Source organism: Manis pentadactyla, chromosome 5 (assembly GCF_030020395.1).
Source record: "Manis pentadactyla isolate mManPen7 chromosome 5, mManPen7.hap1, whole genome shotgun sequence".
Lineage (NCBI taxonomy): Eukaryota > Metazoa > Chordata > Mammalia > Pholidota > Manidae > Manis > Manis pentadactyla.
Window position 1 is genome coordinate 44,718,818 of NC_080023.1, and position 13,198 is coordinate 44,732,015.

General features: G+C 40.3%; 1 protein-coding gene across 8 annotated transcripts in view; it reads left to right on the forward strand.

Annotated features, from left to right (window-relative positions):
• The first annotated feature begins 9,692 nt into the window (after window positions 1–9,692).
• EXOC1 (exocyst complex component 1) overlaps window positions 9,693–13,198 on the forward strand; it is a 61,564-nt gene continuing 58,058 nt past the window's right edge. For all 8 annotated transcript variants that reach the window (XM_036895155.2, XM_036895153.2, XM_036895157.2 and 5 more), the window contains exon 1: window positions 9,693–9,853. The gene's annotated coding sequence lies outside the window, so the exon portion shown is untranslated. The remainder of the gene's footprint in view (window positions 9,854–13,198) is intronic.

The following is a 13,198-nucleotide window of genomic DNA, read 5'->3' on the forward strand; positions in this document are numbered from 1 at the left end:
AGAGAGAATAAAGATAGTATCTTTTCACCTTTGGATTTTACAAAGGAGGCACTCCAGCTGGTATTTATTTTCTTGACATGCAATCCTTATAAAGAAAAGCAGACATTTTAGGTACTTCCTGGGACCTGATCAAATTAGCATTATTTTATTGTTTTTCTCTCTGATGCCTTTTCTGTGGTCTTTTCATACCCCTCTTTTATTTCTCTATAACTCTTTCCTTATATATGTTTTCTATTGCTCCTTTTACCTTAGCCACTGCAAGCAGTTGGAAGCTCCTGGGGCCAAGTTTGCCAAGCCAGGTGGAGTCACCCATGCAGGCATTCAGGTTGTATACCACAAGAGTGCCACATCTAGAGAATCATTCCTATCCTAGACAAAACTAATTTAGATGACAATGAACAGGTGAAATCTCTAATTTCAAGCCACCCAGCTGAGTTCTGGAGCAGTAGGAGACAGCTCCTTTCTTCATAAATCCTCACCTGCGCTCATAGGAGAGCACCCATGAGCAATCTCATTAGCACCCACTCCGGCAATTGTCCACACTGCCTCTTGACTATATTCTGAGCATCTCTTTGTATCAGCTGGCTATTTTCACAGTAATGCCACTGAACAACTATAAATCTGCGTGGCTTAAAAACCATTATTAACTCTCACTCAGGTATCTTTCGGCTTACTGGTATGTGGCTGAACTTGGCTGGACTGGGTTGGGCTGGATGGGCTAGGCTCCAAGTTTCAGGTTGAATTCAGGTTTGCTCCACACCTGTCTTTCTCCAACAACTATCCCAAACTTCTTCTTATGGTTAAAGAAAAGAACACAAAGGGCCAATCCAGTTGTACAAGCCCATTTCAAACTTCAAAGCTCACTTGATGTCCATTAGCAACCCAGTGGTCAGAACAAGTCACTAGGCCAAGTCTGAATTCAAAGGGCAGGGAAATATACTACACACATACCATGAGGTCAAGAGGTCATATAAAAAATGTGAATGTACAATAAGAATACAGGGTAATAACAAAAACAAATAATTCAATCTAATGAACCATCATGTTGCTTCTCTTGCTCACCTGCCACTCTCAGAAGCCTAAGCCCTCCTGACTTTCTCCTCACCTAGATGGGAGATGGGAGGGTGGCTGGTAGCACAGAAGGCATTCTGCCTGCCTGGACTTTAGAAATATACCTAAGGGGAAGTTACTCAGGTTGTGCAAATTATACTACCTAAAATTTTATTTTGGTTTTTTACTTTCAAAAAATTTAAAGGTTAGCTTCATTCAAATTGGCATTGCATGGGCAAGGAAGTGGTAACCCCATAGAGTGGATATGCCCAATGGTCATCCATTTTCATTCCAAGGTCCTTGAAGGCATGGTGAAACCTGGTTTATCTTTGTGTTCCTCATGGCACATAGTACAGTGCCTGTCCCAATAGACACTTTATAAATGCAAAAGTGAGATTTTATTTGGAAGACCAGATTAATTTTTTGTAGCAAGAAAACCAAAATTTTAAAGGTATTCCTTTGATAGTAGTTGTTGCCGTTCTTCAATTTGCAAATGATACATATTTCTCTTAGCCATAAGCAAACAGCAAATAAGCCTACAATCGTGCTAGCCCATTGACTTGTGACCCTTAAGGGCTGATTATCATAGAAGCTCGCAAACTTTCAGTTTTTGGGCAAGTGGAGCCACATCCTATTAAAAGAGAACTAATAGACACTTCAGCCACTCGTTCCTACAGCCTCTGAGAGCAGCTTCTTCATGATGTGAGAGCAGCCATTTTCCCATCCTTGGGGAAGTTTGAGCCAGGAAATTATGAAACGATATGAATGCACTTAATTTCATTGAAGTGTACACTTAAAAATAGTGAAGATGGTAAGGTTTATGTTATGTGTATTTTACCACAATAAAAAAAGTTGGAAAAAAAGAGAAACATCAATGAAAATGTTAAGAAAATGAATAATCCTCTGTACTTTCAATTTTTTTCCTTCATTTAAACAAATAACTAGACAATATAAAAACCATAAGCTGTCCTGAAAATTAGCACTGATAAGAATATTAAGTCAAGTAAAAATACTTGTAATTCACCACTAATACAGATACTGACAAGTCCCACTGTTGTTTCAGTGTCAAAAAACATAAAGTACATTTTGTAGACATCCACAGATATCAGAAACAAATCTTTTATTTCAACCATACCAATGGAAATTTGTTCCAGGTAAACTAACTTTTTATTAATGGCTAATATCAAGTTTGTATACATTATCTAATACAATGTGTACATTGAATAAGGCAACTGTGTAAAAAAAAGCTCTGAGATGCAATGTGATTATGCAAGTCAACCCTTCCTTTCTTGTATTTGTACATCTTATTGTATTATTTTTCTAGTTTGCTCAAATGTGCATCTATTATCTAGTTAATATTTGTTTAATTATTTAATTAACAGTGATGCAGTAATTACCATCCTCACTTAGTTGGCTCCCTGATTTCCTTCTAAAAAGATGCAAAGAAATGGAAAGTATTATGTGGGGATATTTACATCCATTTCTAATAAAACCTAAAACAAACACCAACTGCTTTATGTGCCTAACAGTAGAATCTTTTCTCACAGGATGTAACATCCTGTCACTGTCAAGCCATTTATAAAGAAAGAATCTTGGAAGTGGAGCACTGAGATTCTCTTTGTTCAAAGAAAAAAAATACTTAGTATTCTTTGTGTTTGTATTAATGGTCTGACATCTCTGAAAAATTGTTTTTCCTTCCTTAGAACGTGCATAACTGAATTATAATAAAACAGTGCTAAGAAATAGAGAAAAATCAAAGGAACTGACATAATAAAAGCCTCCAGAATTAGGAATAAGGAGAAAATGAAATTATGTAAACCCATGATTTCTTCAAATGTACGAAGACTTCCTGGCCTCATACTCAAAATTAGTCAGTCTTAAATGAAAGCAGTGTGGACTGCAGTAACAGTGGACTACGAGAAAGTCCATTTCTGTGAGATCTGTAGGATTTCTCACTGAACAAAGTCCACAGCGCCACTTACACTACCCATCCACTGGTGCTTCATCAGGCAGAGCCCTCAGAGCTGTAGGACACTTTTGTCCTTCCTCCCTTGGGGCTTTCAAGCTGAGGAAAAGGGACTCCCAGCCCCCTCCACATGGTACAATATGAGTGCAGGTTACTCTGAGTGCTCTGAGACCATCAAGTCTCCCCAGGCTTCGTGCCTCTGCTCTATTGTGCAGTATCAAGAGTGATTTCTTTAAGGAAGCAATTACTTCAGTTATCCTGTCGATATTGTTAAATCATCAATATTCACGACGCTTGACATTTAGAAGAAACTTTTCCCTTGGAGCTCGTTAACAAAGGAAACATTATCTCTTGCTATCCAAATATGAGATTACCTCATACATGATACATACTAATATACATGGCCTTCCATCTAGGAAACAGAAACAACTGGACCTCAGGCTGAGTGACTATTACAGGTTTCTCAAGAACAGAAATTTACCCAATTTTATCTTCTACACCAACCTGCATGTAATAATAGCTACCATTTATTGAGTGCTTACTACGTTCCAAGCAATGTGCCAAATAGCTTTATAAGAAATATTTCAGCAATTTGCAGGAGAGTCCCAAAAGACAGGGATCTTGATTTTGAACTTACAGATGAGATAACTTGCCCTGTGGCTATTGAACCAGAAAAGCCCAGATTTAAACCCAGATCTGAATGACTCCAGTGGCCATGTACTTTCCATTATATTCCAGGCCTACTTTAACATAGGGAAGAGGACTACAGTAACATAGATAGATTTTGAAATATTACTATGTGTCCTTGGGCTAAATAATTAATCTGTGCATCTATTTTATAGTCTTTAAAATGAGGATAATAAAGATTCTTACCTCATAGGTTTGTTGTGAGGACTAATTAGTTAATACATACAAAGTGCTTAGAATAGTACACAGAATATAATAAGTGCATTGGTATGAGGTCTAAGAACTGGGGATAAACAAAACAGATAAAAGTCTTTGTCCTTACAGAGCTTCATTCTGGAGAAAGAGAAAGACAAGTAAACATAAAACACATGTATCAGGATGTAATGTCACAGTATGTCAGGATTTAATAAGGACCTTCATTTAATAAGAATGAAGAAAAACAAAGCAAAAAAGGAAGATAAGGAATGCTAGGTTGAGGCACTATTTTAAGTAGGGCTCTCAAGGATGGCCTCCCTGAGGTAACATTTGCACCCAGACTTGAAAGGGGTCCATCCTGAGCCATGCAGATGTTTAGTGGAAAATCATTTGCAAGCTGAGGGCAAAGCAAGTGCAAGGGTCCAACTTGCCTGGACTTTTCAAAGAACAAGAAGGAGGTCTACACTGTGTTGTGCATTGGAAACCATCATAGGATTGTATATCAATGATACCCTAATAAAAAAAAGGAGTTCTAAAGAACCAGCCTAGAAGGATCAAGGGGGGAAGTACAAGGTGAGATCTTGGTGGACAGGGAAAGGAGCACATTATGCAGGGTCTTTTAGGTCATTTTAAGAACCTTGGTTTTCACAAGCTGTTGGATGGTTCTGAGCAAAGAGTAACATGATTTGACTCATGTTTTTAAAAGGATCATGCTGGTGGCTATATTAAGAATAGACTGTAGGGAGATAAGGGCAGGAAAACAGAGTATAGGAGGCTATAAGAGACAAGAGGTCAGGGTTTCTCAGTCTTGGCACTTGCAACATTTGGGGCTGGATAATTCTTCGTTCTGGAGGGCTTCCCTGTGTATTGTAGGTTGTTTAGTAGCATCCCTGGCATCTACCTACTAGGTGAACCCTCCCAGTAATTACAACAAAAAATGTCCCCAGACCTTATCAAATGTCCCCTGGGAGTCAACATCACCCCCAGTACAGAAACACTGAACTAGACTAATGCAAAAGGAATTGCAGAACTGGCTAACTTGTACCAATAGGAACCAGGGGAATATGTGTGAGAGTGAATATATAGAATGTTAAACCAGAGGAATCAGGTTATAAGGCTGGATAGGGGAGAATTAATGAGGTGGGGCCATTCACCTGTGATTCTGGATTTAATGTTTTGGTAAGGACATCTGGAATAAGTTCTAATACACAGCTTTGGTGTCTCCTTAAATCTTGGATATGATGATGGCCTGTGCTAAATGAGATTATTCATTCCATTTTGAATGAGTACTGAGAAAGGAATCAGAAGACAGGGAAACAGGAATGCTAGAATTTATTATCTGCAACTAAAGAACCACCACAAAAATATATTTCCCAGAAGTAAAGCTATTTGAATGAATGTATTGTGAAAGTAAAGTGGGATATGCTGCCCACAAGGGCTATGCTGCAAGCTATCTAATGCTCAGGCCATCTGTTCCAGCTGACCTAATGATGCTGGAGGGATCTATGATGGATACGAGCACTGCGTAAAATTTATGGAAAGCTCCCAGTAAAAGAGGTGCAGCACAGATCCCTAATGTTCTGCAAGGCCATGCCTTCTGAGTTACAGAACTATTCTCTACTGGGAAAACTAGAGCTATTTATCATTAGCTGGATACTATCAGATCCGCCTTGTCATAAGTGCATGGGTGCAGCAGCAATCTACTGAAGGATGGAAATGGCATAGGACTGAGCCTAAGCATATCCAGAAGACACAAGTAAATTATATAAGTGAGTGACTCAAGACTCCCACTTTCTTCTGTAGCACTGACATATCCTTGTCAATCACTCCTATGGCCTTCGGGGAATTCCCTATGACTATCTAACACAGAATGAAAAACCTGAACTTTGTTCATGGGTGAGATGGCACATTATGTTGGTCGGTAGGAAAAATTGGACTGCTGCACTGTAGCCCCACTCAGGGGTGCCTCTAAAGTGAAGGGGAATCTTCCCAGCTGGCAGCAATATTCTTCCTTGTTTGCTTTATAGAGAGAAGTGTTCTGAAATAAAAATATTTACAGACTCCTAGGCTTGCCTTTCTTGACTGCAGTGACTCTGCCAACATCCACAATCACCAGAATTATACTATTCTTGATTAACATTATCTCAACCAAGGAATCCATTTTAGCCAAAAAAAAAAAGTGACAATATATATATATGACCATAGAATCCATCATTACCCAGAAACAGTCAGCTCATAGAAATGGTGGAATGGCTTGTTACAGGGTTAGCTAATGTGCCTGCTTGGGATTGAGATGTTGTCCTACAGGATGTAGTAAATGCTCAAACCCAACCAACCAACAGTGCCCCCAGTAGTTAAAGATGTGGCTCCAGAACTCTAGGAATGGGAGCAGGACTGGTCCATCTTATAATCTCTGCCAGTGACCCACTTATGTATTTGTGTCTCCTAACTCTCAAATTTAGGCTTTGCTAGATAAAAATAATTCATTCTCCAGGGATTGGATGAGGGATGCTCCTACCAGGACACACAATATGGAATTCATTGAACTTGACTCTCACTATAACTTGGTCTTATAGAGCTTCATTCTGCAGAAAGGGAAAGAACAAGTAAACAAACAACATATATGTCAGGCAGTAGATCAGCCAACAAAGAAAGGAGTTACTAAACTGATGGGAGTAATCAACTGTGATTAACAAAATGATCTTGGATTGTTGCTATACAATAACAATAGGGAGGAATAAATCTAGAATCCAAGGAATTCACTGGGGCTTATCTTGGCATTTCTGTACCCAGGGATAAGTTGCATAGGTGATTACAGCAATCAAGGCCCAACCAGAGCAAGGAAAATAAAAGCTGGAAGTCCTGGTTACCTCACCAAGGGAACAACCTAGATCAGCTGATAAGCTGGCCAAGGGTGAAATGAAGTTAGAGTGGATAGTAGAAGAGGGAATCAATGAAGATGAAAATGGTCTGGGCATCAGTGTAGCAGCAGGGACTGAAGCTCATTCCACTAACTCTTTTATATTATGACCTTGCAGACAGTGTGACTGGCCTTCATTTACAGGGGCCTCTGTGAAAAATGAGACTTAATGGAGGGCAGGACCAGATCTAGGGGTGCAAGCAGTGGACTAAAATGGACACCTCCTGTCCTTTTATGCACCTCTGTCACTACTTTGAATCCCTTCAATCTTTGATTCTAACCGCAGCTGCACAGCCCATTCTGAGCAGTTTGATGAACTTTGGGCAAGTGTAGGAGGACAGTACCTCTCCTCTTATGTCTGGCCTCTAGACTTCTCTGATAGGGGAGTCAGCTTGGCAGTCACAATTGTGCAATTTGAAGTGTAGAGTAATTAATGCACAGCGGCATTACTTTTGATCAAAGGTAGATAGAAGGTGAAAGATAAATGATTCCTCCATTCTTGCCTTCAGTGGACAATTTTGAGACTCATCTCACAAAATTTCTCAATAGGTCATAAGGGATTGAGAAAATATTCCAATATGGTGATGACGGACTCAATAACACATCATTATGTTGCCTCTGTCTCTTCCTTGTTTTACTTTCTCCTCCCTCTTCTCTCACTCTTGTTCCCTGGAATTAAAGCCCCAAATTAACTACTGCACGTAACCTTTGTTTCAGTTTCTTTTTGGGGGGAAAACAGGAGGGGTGAGGTGAGGAGAGAATTTAAATTTGGGACACATAAATTTGAAATGCCTAACAGACATCCAAAAGGAAAGGTTGGTGAAGCAGTGTATACACAAATCTGGAGTTCAGGGGAAATGTCCAGGCTCCTGAAAAGCAATTCATTTCCCGACTTTGAGGAGGGCTGTAAACATTCAGGTTTTTTTAAAAAAAGATACATAATGGGACAAAATAGTACATACAATTGTCACATAGTGTCTACAGTAAGCATTCTGAGACTCAGCAGGAAAGACCTAAAGAGACTTTATAAAGATGGGACTAGATACAGATCCTGCTCTTAAGAAGGAACTCGTTGAATGAAAAACATTATAAGCACATTGACTAGAGCATATTAATCTCGATAGTGAACAGGTCCCTACTAACTCTACTGTTTTTTCCACCAAATTATACCTTCAGATAAACACTGATAGATACTTTACACAGCTCATTTGTCCCTTTCTCAGTGACTCCATCCGTGAGTAACCCTCTTTTGCAGTCCCATGGTACTTGGTCTCCTTTTTCTACCTTTGTTGCTGGCCTTACCTCACTAAATTGTAATTTATCTATCTATTTAATTGTCTCCCCAGTGATAGTAAGCCCCCTTCTGAATGGGATTCAGCACTTAACACAGTGCCTGGCATAAAATATGGCACTGTTTGTTTGTCAAATAAATGAATGCATGCATGAATGAATCCCTGCAGAACCCTTGCAAAGGACTGTGTTGTGCAGAAGCAAAGGAAATTGTTCATTTGAATTCCCATCACACTTATCGGACCTGTGCATCTCTTTGGTCACTTATTTTACATATTATTTTATATGTATTTGTATCTATATCCTGTTTAGCCCTACCATACTATGAACTTCTTCAGGGTATGATCCATGTCTGCAACACCTCTGCACTTGTGGATCAAGGTGCCTGGCATAAAACAGGTCCTAGGAACACCAAGTAAATGAATCACCTGCCTTGCAACCTGCAACTTTGGCATCATCTGTGCTTCTCAAACTTAAATGTGTATAAAAGTCATTTCGTTAAGAGGCAGATTTGGTATATCTGAAGCAAGCCAGAGAGGCTGCATTTTCTAAAGGGCCCTCAGATGATGCCCAGGCAGCAGGTCCATGAACCACACTATGAATATCAAGGTCACTGCGTCAATGGCTCTCGACTGTAGGTGCATATCAGAATCTTTTCATAAGATATTAAAAGTACTGGTCCCACCCCCAGAGATTCTGATCTAACTCATTTAAATTCTTAATCCTGTAAGTAATAAGGATCTAGAGTTAATAGAGCTTTATATATGCCAAAAAGAAAACACTTAATCGCAGCACTATTAACAATAGCCAAGAAATGGAAGCAACCTAAGTGTCCATCAGTAGATGAATGGATAAAGAAGATGTGGTACATATATGCAATGGAATACTATTCAGCCATAAGAAAGAAACAAATCCTACCATTTGTAACAACATGGATGGAGCTAGAGGGTATTATGCTCAGTGAAATAAGTCAGGCAGAGAAAGAAATACCAAATGATTCCCCTCATTTGTGGAATATAACAATGAAGCAAAACTGAAGGAACAATATAGCAGCAGACTCACAGACTCCAAGAAGGGACTAGTGGTTACCAAAGGGGAGGAGTGGGGAAGGGTGGGGTGGGGAGGGAGGGAGAAGAGGATCGTGGGGTATCATGATTGGTGCACATGGTGTGTGTGGGGTCACAGGAAAGACAGTGTAGCTCAAAAAGACAAGTGGTATCTTACTACACTGATGGACAGTGACTGCAATGGGGTATTGGGGGGAGGGGACTCAATAAGGGTGAATGTAATAACCACATTGTTTTTCTTGTGAAACCTCCATAAAAGTGTATACCAATGATACCTTAATAATTTAAAAAACACTTAATCGGATTTCTTCTTAAGTGAATTGCTGAAAATAAATGAATAAACAACTCTTCCAGAAAAAATAACATCTTTCAGCGCCAAATCCAGTATTGGAATGACAAAGGCCCCGCCTATGCCTGCTCTTGACACGCCCCCCGTGAGCCCCGGCCCCGCCCCGCCCCGCCCCGCCCATCTCCTCCTCTCCTTCCTGCTACCCGGGGTCAACTTCCGGCGTGAGGTGTGTCACGTGCCTGGATGTGGGCGGTGGTGGCGGAATGTCGAATACCCGTTCACCGCTCCGGTGAGGGGGACTTTCCCAGCAGCTGCGTCCGCCCAAGCCCGGTCCCGTCTCGGTCTTGGAGGACCCGCCTCGGCACAGCCGGGCTCGTTTCGACCTTGCGGTAAGCCCTGGGCCGCGGCTGCCCAGCAGTCCCGGCGGCGGCGGACAGACTAGCCGGCAGGCGGGCGCAGGGTCTGAGGAGACTCATGGGTCCGGCTACTGGCTCCGCACCCGCAGTTGCTACCACTCCTCCGCCGTTAGGCCTCCCTTTCTTTCCCCCCTGTGTGGGGAAGGCGCAGAGTCCGTTCGGAGCACCCACCTTGCTCTCCTGGGGGGCTGGGAGAGCGATCTTACACACACCCCTTTCCGGTTCCGCCCGTAGGAACCAGATTTCGTTTGTGCAAAACGGCCCTGATCATTTATTCTTTGGCGTGGACGAGGAGAGGAGGACGTGATGGCAATGCCTTTCCCTTGTTTGTCCAAATCGACATTTTCTTCTAAGTCTCTTTAAGTGCATTTCCCTGTCTTCATGCAGTTTTCTCTTCAGGATAAGGATGTTCCACGAACTAAGATGTCTCCATAGGATCCACAGGGCCCAACCCATACGGGCACCCACACTGACAAGCTATTTGTCACGCAGTGTAATGATCTGACGGATTTTAAGGAAACAGTCAATGCAGCATAAGCAGTGGCTGACTGCCTCTGGAACGTGGGCAGACATGGATTCTTAAGCCTGGAAAATAGTTTTATAGGCCATCTAGTAATGTATTCACTGACTTACAGAAAAGTAAAGACAGAAAATTTCACTACTCAATCCTTAGAATGTAAGTGCCGTGGAGCAAGGGTCTTCTTGTCTTCATGAACATGTCTGTCATAGTCACCCCTGTGACCCAGAACAGTGCCTGGCACTTAGACATAAGTATTTGCTGAATGAATGAGGATTACATAGTGCTTTCCATTACACCTAATGCCATTATGAGGTATGCCGACTCCTCACTTGTTTTAACCACTTAACCATGCACTGACTTACTGCTTTTGACAGAAGAGGGACTATGGTAAATGTTGGCTACTATTAACCATTCATGTGTCCAGTTTTTACTATTCAGGGTTCAGATTACCTCGAGATATTTGTTGAGTATCTACTGAGAAAGAACACAAAACTGCTAGGGCACCTCCCCTTCTCTCTTTCACAAGAGTTCTTGAGAACCGCAGGCATATGGTCTCATGAACCAATTGGACAGCAAGTGCTTGATTGTTCAATACATTTAAGTGCTGTAGCAGTTGAGAGGAGAGATCAATTTAGATTAAGGTCTTTATTGAATCAGTTTCATATAAACCATGAAATGTAATTAGGATTTGGATAGATGATAGTTCCTGCCTGGAAAAGCACCTAAGCAAAGATATAAAGACCAAAGTGAACAGAGTGCTTGGAGTGGAAATTTTGTATTTGAGAGCACTAGGAAAATGTTGAGCAAGGGCATGTTGTGAGAAAAGCTGTTTTAATGTTATTTGTCAATGGTTTGGGGGTTATGGAAGCTTGAAAAGAGATAACCAGATACTTTCCTTTTAAATAGCTATAGTTGATGTGAACCTGGGTTAGTGTGTTGGCAGTGGGAACAGAAAGAAGAAAAATTTTTAGTAGATTTAGAGAAATCAACAATGTGGTAGCAGATCTCATGTTGTTAATGGAGGAGGAGAATCAAATATGTCAGATTTTGAACCTGGAGGTTAGCTTACAGATGTGAGAGTTGGAATGGGGAAACCTTAGGGAAGCTATAGTTGTGTTACTTGGTGTCATTTTGGTTAACTTATTAAATGCCTGCTATGTCTTTGCTCAGTTCTAGGAATAAAAAGATGAGTAAGACATGGTCCTTACCTGCAAGGCGCTACTTTAAATTGGAGAGAGAATACAGCTAGCTAGAAAATATGGTGTGTTAGCACTATGTTAGCAGAATAGAGGGGAAATATTAGAAAAATAGAAAAGGGATTATTCTTTTTGTGTTTGTGACTAATTCACAGAAGAGGTGATGTTTTAGTAGGATCTTGAAGGATGAGTTGGGATTTTACAGGGAGAAAATAATTCCAGGAAAAGGAAATAGCATGAGCAAAAGCCCAGAGACAGAAGAGTAAATTGGCCAGTATCTAGCGTGGCTTGGAGGAGTAGAGCTTTTAACACAGTGTCTAGGCCTTAGAACGAATTAAGTGATTAGTAACACAGACACAAAATTTTGTAATAGGCGGAATGGAGGTTAGAATGGGTGAGAGAAGAGAAAAGAGCAATTCATGATGTCTGTATTCCCTGCAGGGTAGATAGTGGAATCATTTGTGGAGAGGGTGGAAGCTAGACTACAGTCGGGGGTTGAAGGATAAAGTAAGGATTTACAGGAACACTGATGGGGACTAGGAAGAGGAATCATCAAGGGAAGTGTTAAAGAAATTGCCAAGCACCATTGAAAGTGTAGCTTTGAATGCCTTACGTATTTGTAATGAAGGCAATGAACATGAAAATGTGACCTTCTTAAGTGGTAAATGGTAGTAGTCCAAGCGAAGTAGAAAAAAAAATAGTTTTTGGAGATTGATAAGACAGGGTGAACTGGTCTACAAACAAAGTAAGATAATTGAAAGGGATAGTGTGGGTGTAGGGAAATAAATACTTCCTCCAGGTTAGGTTGGAAGAGAAATTAAGCTTGGAGAGGCCTAATAGAGGAATAGGAATAGAAAAGAGAAAGGAGAGGAAGGTGTGAAGACTAGGGGCTGAGGTGAAGTGAGAGAGGTGGAAGTGGGAAGATGTGATTTTTCTGAGAGAAGTACTTTTTTTCGAGCAGAGATAAAAGTTTGACAAATTGAGGAGATTCCTAGTTTACAAACGTGTCATTGCATTATAAAACTTCATTCTAGTTCATTTATTTAAAACTCACAATGTCTTGTTTTTCTATGCAAGCAGTGTTAGAAGTAAAGGTCAATTTCCTAAGCAAGCTTGCTACACTATGATATCTGCATCAGAAAATAGTTATAAATGTGCATACAAACACACAAACATACACAAATACATGTTTATTTCAAAAATAAAATTTTTGAGATATTTTTAAAAATATTTAACAAGCTTATATTTGAAAAAAGACATTGAATTAGATGAAAAAGTAGATAAGTAGAAACTTATCTAACAGCTTTATTGAGATATAATTCATGTATCATAAAATGTACCCTTTTCAAGTGTATAATTCAGTGGGAGGTTTTTTTGTATATTCACAAGATTATACAATCATCAGTACCATTTAATTCAGGGAGATTTTTGTCATCCCCCCATATCCATTAGCACTCACTCCCCTTTCCTCTTTGCCCCCAACCCTTGGCAACCACAAATCATTCTGTCGCAGGATTTGTGTATTCTGGACATTTCATGTAAATGAAATCATATAATATGTGGCCCTTTGTAACAGGTTTCTTCCACTTAGCATAATGTTCT